The sequence below is a fragment of the Myxine glutinosa genome, chromosome 7 (genome assembly GCF_964187855.1).
Source record: "Myxine glutinosa chromosome 7, kmMyxGlut1.1, whole genome shotgun sequence".
Lineage (NCBI taxonomy): Eukaryota > Metazoa > Chordata > Myxini > Myxiniformes > Myxinidae > Myxine > Myxine glutinosa.
The window spans coordinates 133,318,635-133,327,678 of record NC_136267.1 but is presented as its reverse complement, the minus strand read 5'-3'; the positions used below and the strand labels follow the sequence as shown (position 1 = coordinate 133,327,678).

General features: G+C 43.1%; 1 protein-coding gene across 1 annotated transcript in view; it reads right to left on the bottom strand.

The window, feature by feature from the left end:
* Positions 1 to 9,044, bottom strand: part of LOC144893007 (uncharacterized) — an 812,187-nt gene that overhangs the window by 310,586 nt on the left and 492,557 nt on the right. The window lies entirely within an intron of this gene.

Below are 9,044 nucleotides of genomic sequence, written 5' to 3'. Positions count from 1 at the left end.
GTCAGTTTGTCTTTTTGTGATTAATGTTAGCTCTTACACGAGCCTCGATCTTGTATACAAAAAAAAAAAAAAAAATACAAAAAAAAAATAATTCACGTTGGTGTGTCCCCAAGGTAGTGTTCTGGGCCCTGTGCTTTTTCTGGTCTTCATCAATGATCTCTCTGACTCTCTTGAAAATCCTCTCTATCTCTTTGCTGACGACTCTACTCTCTGTCGCTCCATTCCTCATCCCTCAGATCGGCAGTCTGCAGCCTCCTCACTCTCTGCAGACCTGGACAAAATCACAGACTGGGCAAACAAATGGAACATGTCTTTCAATCCTGATAAATCTCACACTCTTACGATGTCTCTCCCAAAAGACCGACTGGACAACCCTCCCATCCACTTTCTGAATAATCCTCTCCAAGAAGTTCTGTCACTCAAGCTTTTGGGTCTCACTATCTTCCATGATCTTTCCTGGGAAAACCACATTTCAAATCTGGCCTCCAAAGCCAGTCGCCGACTGGGCATCCTCCGTCGTGCGAAGTCCTTCCTTGGCACACCTGAGCTCCTCACCACATACAAGGCTTTCATCCGCAGCTCTATGGAATACTGCTCTCCCCTCTGGTCTGATGCTCCTGCCTCACACCTAGCCCGTCTTCACGCTGTTGAAACCAAAGCGTTCAGAATCATTGGAATCTCCCGCGATGAAGCTAACTCCAAGGGCCTTTCACTCACTCACTCACCGCAGGCAGGTTGGTGGTCTTTCCGTCTTCTACCGACTCCTCTCTGGCCTTGCCCCCCCAGCCCTCTCTGGGCTCTGTCCCCCAAATATTCCTACAGGTCGCACAAGATCTGCCTGCAACCCTCTTATGGTTAAACTGCCAAAATCAAGACTTTCTGCTCACCTTCACTCCTTCATGCCTCTTTTCTCCTGCCTCTGGAACAAACTCCCTCATTCTCTTCAATCCCACTCCACCCTCCAGGTCTTTAAAACAGCTGTTCACCACCATCTCTTATCCTCCCCCATCCAAAACCTTGATCTTTTCTACCCCCGCTAATTTCGGTCTCCTTGTGTTTTATACTTCTCCCACTCCCCCCCCCCCCCCCCTTCCCACGCCTCCTGCCCCCAAGCCCTCTCCCTCCCACACTTCTCCCTGCTCTCAAATGTTGTGGTTGTGTGCTTCCCCTTCTCTCCCCATCTTGTCTTCCGCTCCCTCTTTTTGTATATTTTGTTTGTCTGGTTGATTTGTTTGTGAAATAAATGTTAGCTCTTTCACGAGCCTCGATTCAGTATACAAACAAAAACAAAAAAAAAAAATACAAAAAAAAAAAATTCACGTTGGTGTGTCCGTCCGTCCGTCCGTGCGCCAAAATGGGATTAGCGCTCATATCTCAAAGGCTGTGTTTTCTTTTTCATTTTATAAGTCCGTTAATTATCTTGAAAAGAGGTGTTCAAATTTACCCAAACACCCAGTTGGAGTCCCTCAGCATGCATGCAAACTTTCTGGCTGATAGGTTTCATGGTTTTGAAGTTATGAAGGAGACACACACAATAACTGACTAACTGACACACATTCTCGTTTATTACCTCCACCACCGAAGGTATCAAGCCAAGGATCAAGAGAAATGGGAGGCACCTGAGCTAAATTTCAAGTGTCATCGCAAAGGGTATGAATACTTATGTAAATGTGATATTTCAGTTGTTTTTTTAAAATAAATTTCTTTCTCCCCCTCTATCTGCCATGTTCTCAAATCCTGATCTCCCATTCTTTCTCCCCCTCTATCTGCCATGTTCTCAAATCCTGATCTCCCAATCTTTCTCCCCCTCTATCTGCCATGTTCTCAAATCCTGATCTCCCAATCTTTCTCCCCCACTATCTGCCATGTTCTCAAATCCAGATCTCCCATTCTTTCTCCCCCTCTATCTGCCATGTTCTCAAATCCTGATCTCCCATTCTTTCTCCCCCGCTATCTGCCATGTTCTCAAATCCTGATCTCCCATTCTTTCTCCCCCTCTATCTGCCATGTTCTCAAATCCTGATCTCCCATTCTTTCTCCCCCTCTATCTGCCATGTTCTCAAATCCTGATCTCCCAATCTTTCTCCCCTTCTATCTGCCATGTTCTCAAATCCTGATCTCCCATTCTTTCTCCCCCTCTATCTGCCATGTTCTCAAATCCTGATCACTCATTCTTTCTCCTCCTCTTTCTGCCACGTTCTCAAATCCTGATCTCCCATTCCTTCTCCTCCTCTATCTGCCATGTTCTCAAATCCTGATCTATCATTCTTTCTCCTCCTCTATCTGCCACGTTCTCAAATCCTGATCTCCCATTCTTTCTCCTCCTCTATCTGCCATGTTCTCAAATCCTGATCTCCCAATCTTTCTCCCCCTCTATCTGCCATGTTCTCAAATCCTGATCTCCCATTCTTTCTCCCCCTCTATCTGCCATGTTCTCAAATCCTGATGTCCCATTCTTTCTCCCCCTCTATCTGCCATGTTCTCAAATCCTGATCTCCCATTCTTTCTCCCCCTCTATCTGCCATGTTCTCAAATCCTGATGTCCCATTCTTTCTCCCCCTCTATCTGCCATGTTCTCAAATCCTGATGTCCCATTCTTTCTCCTCCTCTATCTGCCATGTTCTCAAATCCTGATCTATCATTCTTTCTCCTCCTCTATCTGCCAGGTTCTCAAATCCTGAACTCCCAATCTTTCTCCCCCTCTATCTGCCATCTTCTCAAATCCTGACCTCCCAATCTTTCTCCTCCTCTATCTGCCATGTTCTCAATTCCTGATCTCCCGTTCTTTCTCCCCCTCTATCTGCCATCTTCTCAAACCCTGATCTCCCGTTCTTTCTCCCCCTCTATCTGCCATGTTCTCAAATCCTGATCTCCCGTTCTTTCTCCCCCTCTATTTGCTATCTTCAGTCTATCCTCCAACGTCCGCTCCCCTCTGCATGGAAGTCAGCAAACATCACTCCGGTCCACAGCAAGGTCCAAAAACAGACCCTCCCAAGTTATCAACTGTAGACCAGTGAGTTTGTTTCTATACACAAAGAATTAAGTTAAGCACCCCCCCCGTTTTTTTACAACCTCGCACATTACAAGTTTGTTGTCGTCAAAACAGTGTAATATACCCATGATATTGCTATATTTTCTGGAGAAGTGATATTATGGTCACATAAAAACATAACAATCATGCCGTTTTCAATATTTTATTCTGAATAATTTAAGGTGAAATTTTTTGGGAATTTTAGGCATATTTTCACCTCAATTTAAGTATGGAGCTATAGGTCCATCACGGACAGTGTGGATGACGTTTATGTTTTCTAACGTACAGTCATTGTTCTGAGAAGACCTCTAGCGATCTTTGCGTCAATAACGTGTGTAGGACCCACGTGATCGTGCTGCACGAGCGATGGGCGTCACAGATGAGTGCACTCATCTGCATTTCATCAATGGATAATTGCTAATGTCATACCAATCATTATTTGATCTCACATACCTTAGAATATATGCCAATGTATACATATACACAAAGAATATATATTAGGGGGTGCTTACCTTAATTCGTTGTGTAGGGGTGCTTAACTTAATTCTTTGTGTATAATTACAAAAACAGTCATGGAATCCATCATTGCTTCGGATTTTAAGTCTTTCCTGTTTTCAAGCAACTCGATCAAGACCCGAAACGGAGAATCACAAACGGTGTAAATAAACGGGATTCGAACAGTTGCAAGTCAAGAATGCAGGCTTCAGGTTTTATCCTTCCGTGGGTGTTTCATTCTACCTTTGTTACTCCCGCCAGGGAGTAATGCATTCACCCGTGTCTGTGTGTGTGTGTGTTCGTGTGTTTGTGAACAAGATATCTGGGAAAGTTCTGAACGGATTTGGATGAAAGTTGGTGGGATGATTGCCCTTGGGATAAGGAAGATTTGATTAGTTTTTGGTGAAGCTCAGGATATTATTCCCGATCCTGGAATTTTTGAAGGATTTTTTACCATTGGAAGATAGGGCTCATTTTTTGTTAATATTATCTTCTATATATTCTATATTTAACATTGTGATATGAAAATAGTTTTCATATTTGTTGTAAATGTAGTTTAAACCCGTGGTTATGCGTTAGAGCGGTGAATTTTTTTAGCAGCGTCGTCTTCAATGTTCATTTTTTTTTCTAATAAAGACATATTCTGTCATTTTAAAACCACCAAAGTGTGTATTAGGTTTCGCAGTTTCATAAAATGTATCGTTTGATACGTATAATGCTTTAAAACTTTTTTTTTTTTTTAACTTCAGAAGAGATATCAACATTTAGCTCAGCGAATGTCATTCGCGGTGTCAGTATTTGATGAACTTATAAAGAATTAGTTCCAGATTTGTCAATGGCTGAGGTATATTAACAAACAAATAAAACAGATTTGGCAAAATTCCAACTTTTTTTTAAAAGATCGCATATTCACCCAGGGTTGTGAGAGGCTGAAGAAGAAGAAACCTCACATGGGCTTCCCAGACCAAATAAATAATTCTGGTTCTGGCTCTGCGATTTTCAGGTTTATTACTCCCGCCAGGGAGTAACGCATTCGATCGTGTCCGTCCGTGTGTGTGTGTGTGTTCGTATGTTCGTGTTTGTGAACAGGATATCTGGAACATTTCTGAACGGATTTGGATGGAAGTTGGTGGGATGATTGCCCTTGGGATAAGGAAGAATTGATTAGTTTTTGGTGAAGCTCAGGATTTTATTCCGGATCAAGGAATTTTTTTTGGAAATTTTTTTGGGAAAGATTTTTTCTGTTTTACTGCATTGAAGCTTTTATTCTTATTCTTAAATGATGTTTTTCTCTTCGAATTCAGAGATATATCAAAATTAATTCTCTGACAGTTAGGGCTTACTTTCTTTTTCATTTATTGTTTTGGAGAGAGCCGAGAGGGGATGTTAAACAAAACGTATTATTCCAACTAAACCCACGGCGGGAGTATGCGCTCTACTGAGTGGCGTTCTAGTTACGATAGTTATTCATGAAACGTTTCAGTAGTTGTAATAAACTGGTTTTACTGAAACGTTTCCGGAATCTGAACAAACGGGTTTGAATAAAAACGGATTTCTCTCTTGCAAATCGAGCGTCTTCACGTGACGTCACTTATTGCGTTCTTGGGAAGCCCGTTGTGAAGAAGAAGACTACGTTTAACGGTTAACGGCCATTTTGTTTTAACCTCCCAGCCACAATGGTGAGTTCGGACGATTGTCTGGTTAAGTTTATTTGGTTGGGATCATTATTTCTGTTTAATCTCGATTTATATTCCATTTTCCGGTGTTTGAAAAATAAATATTTTGAATATTTTACATTTGTTTCCTCAGTGGAATCTCTGAGGCGGAATACGAGCCACGGCAAATGGAGGCGTTTATTAATTTAATAATTAACGTTTGGTTTTATTATTTTAGTAAATACTAAATACTGTATACTGTATTTACAAACAATGTTTCATATACAGTCACGTGAAAAAGTAAGTACACCCCATGTAAAGTTTTGAATTTTTCAACATATTTCAACATACAGCTATTTGATCTTCATTTCAACAATATTGATAGATAAAGGTGATATAATATAACAAATATCATGAAACATTTACATTTTGTAGTCCGTTGTATAATTTAAATAAACATAAATGCAAATTTCGCATGGGGAAAAAGTAAGTACACCCTTGGCTCTAATAGGTGGTATTGCCCCCTTTGGCAGAAACAACCTCAAGTAGGCGTTTCTTATAACTGACTACCAGTCTCTGACATCGACTGGGAGAAATTTTTACCCACTCCTCCATGCAGAATTCTTTCACTTGTGCGATGTTTGAGGGGTTTCTTGCATGCACAGCTCGTTTCAAATCCCCCACAACATCTCAATGGGATTTAGATCCGGGCTTTGACTTGGCCATTCCAGAACCCTCCATTTCTTTCTTTTCAGCCATTCCTTGGTGCATTTACTGGTATGTTTAGGGTCATTGTCATGTTGCAAGGTCCACCTTTGGTTGAGCTTCAACTCTCCGACAGATGGCCTCACATTATCCTCAAGCACCGTCTGGTACAATGAAGAATTCATAGTGGATTCTATGATGGTGAGCTGCCCAGGCCCTGATGCAGCAAAGCTGCCCCCAAACCATAATATTTCCACCACCATGCTTTACAGTTGGTATCAGGTTCTTGTGGTCAAATGCTGTCTTTGGTTTTTGCCAAACATGTCTTCTGGTACTGTGGCCAAATAGCTCTACCGTTGACTCATCTGTCCAGAGCACATTGTTCCAGAAGTGCTGGTCTTTGCCAAAGTGTTCATTGGCAAACTTTAGTCTTGCCCTGATGTTCTTTCTGGACAGCAAAGTTTTCCTCCTGACACACCTCCCATGTCGATCAAAGTTGTGCAGCCTCTTTCTAATGGTAGACTCGTTCACTTTGACATCAACAGTGGCAAGAGATACCTGTAGGTACCGTGATGACATTCTGGGGTTCTTAGAGACGTCTTACAGCATCTTGCGGTCTGCTCTCGGGATGAACTTGCTGGGGCGGCCTGGCCTGAACAAGTTGGCAGTTGTTTGGAATCTTCTCCACTTGTAGATGATCTTCCGGACAGGCTCTAACGATGTTCTAATCATTTGCACCTGAGCTGGTGCACCTGATTCTAATTTTAGGTATTTGAAGTAGTGATAAATGTAGGGGTGTACTTACTTTTTCCACATGCGAAATTTGCATTTATGTTTATTTAAATTATACAATGGACTACAAAATGTAAATGTTTCATGATATTTGTTATATCATATCACCTTTATCTAAAAATATTGTTGAAATGAAGATCAAATAGCTGCATGTTGAAATATGTTGAAAAAGTCAAAACTTTACATGGGGTGTACTTACTTTTTCACGTGACTGTATAATATATACGAACAGCTGGAGTCTGGAGAGGGGGGAAACGCCAACACTCGGACAAAATAGGGACTGAAGAAAAGGGATGTGAGGAGAATGAGGGGAACAGGACGACACGGGGGAAGAAAAGATGGAGACAGACGGAAACTGTCATGAGGGGGAAATTTGGAAGGACGACGGATTGGGGTGTGGTGGGGTGAGAAAAGATCGTTGTTTTTGATTGGGGACGATATGAGATGGTGGTGAAAAGCTGTCTTGAAGATCTGGAGGGAAGAATGAGAGATTGAAGAGAATGTGGAAGTTGGTTCCACAGGCAGGAAAAAAGAACGAATGAGTGGAGGTGAAGAGTGATCCTGGATTTAGATCGTTTCACCAGAAGGAGGTTTATGGTGGATCTGCAGAAACCTTGTGAGGGAAGGGGGGGAGAAAATGGGGACAGGAAGGTAGGGCGGGGAAAGTACGGAACGAGAAAGGAGGAAGTCGAAGACAGAGAGACCACCGACCTGTCTGCAATGGAAAATTGATCGGTCCATCGACTCAGCTTCATCATAGGAGGTTCCAATGATCTTGAAGGATCACGAGTAATTAAAAGTCTCTCGGGTTCAAACTTTTACTCAAATTAATTTTTGTATGGTGCTTTGTGGGTGATGTGAGGATGGTGGTGACATGTTGATGGTGGTGTGGAGGTGGTGGCATGCTGATGGTGGTGGGGGTGATGGCATGCTGATGCTGATGGTGGTGTGGAGGTGGTGGCATGCTGATGGTGGTGTGGAGGTGGTGGCATGCTGATGGTGGTGTGGAGGTGGTGGCATGCTGATGGTGGTGTGGAGGTGGTGACATGCTGATGGTGGTGTGGAGGTGGTGGCATGCTGATGGTGGTGTGGAGGTGGTGGCATGCTGATGGTGGTGTGGAGCTGGTGGCATGCTGATGGTGGTGTGGAGGTGGTGGCATGCTGATGGTGGTGTGGAGCTGGTGGCATGCTGATGGTGGTGTGGAGGTGGTGGCATGCTGATGGTGGTGTGGAGGTGGTGGCATGCTGATGGTGGTGTGGAGGTGGTGGCATGCTGATGATCGTGTGTGTGGATGGTTGTGTATATACATCGTGATGGTGTGTTTGTAGATGTGGATGGTGATAGTATGTGTAGCAGGTGGTTGTGTGTTTGGTTGGTTATGGTAGATATTATATGTGGGTACATACTTTTTTTTTTTTTAAATACCTGTACCATGCTAATGTTCAAGATCATTGGGATCTCACATGACGAAGCTGAGTGTCTTGATCTGTTACTTTTGCATCATACACAGGTTGGCGGATTCTCTATTATTTTTGTCTTGCACCCTCTGCCCTCTCTCAGTTCTGTCCCTCTCAGATTTCTGCAAGGCGCTCACGGTTCACCATCAACCCCCTTCTGGTGAAACTCCAAAAATCCAGAAGCACTGCTCACCCTCGCTCATTCATTCCCCTCCCCCACCCCCACACACTCTTCAGGTTCATCCTTGCAGGTCTTGAAGACAGCTGTTCACCACCATCAGATTATCCCCCATCCAAAGCCATGATATTCTCTGTCCCTGTTGATGCCCCTTTCCCCACTTCCAAAACCGACGTCTTGAAATTCCCAGTTTTTCCTTCTGAGTACACCTGTTCCCTATGGGAGTGACAGGAAGGGTCATTCCTCTCTGGTGTATCTAGATTACAGTAGATTTGGGATCGGGCCTTAAGAACATCAGGGGTGTGTATTTGCCAAGTTTCGAGTGGAGAGCTCACCATCACCACGTGGTTTAAACATTCGAGCAAGCGCTCCATTTAAAACCGTTGATGAGGAACGGCTGGCTTGGCAAGCGCTAGCTTGCTGCTTGGTAACCGAACAGACTCCGGGTTTCCTTCCTTTCAGTTTAGTGTTACACAGCATTAGCGACTGTTTCAAAAGGGAATCACACATGTTTGTAGTTTATAATATTTTTACTTCTGGTAGGGGCGTTGCTCCCACAATAATCTGTTTATACATGTTAACACAACGTTTGGTCAAGGAGGAAAACACCCTTGGTTAGGGTGGGGTATTATTAGTATGAATATTGTTTTGTAATAACATGAATATTATGCTATTATATTTAGTGTTGTTACATTTGTTGTTTGAAGCGGCCTTGGAAAAACGCCACGAT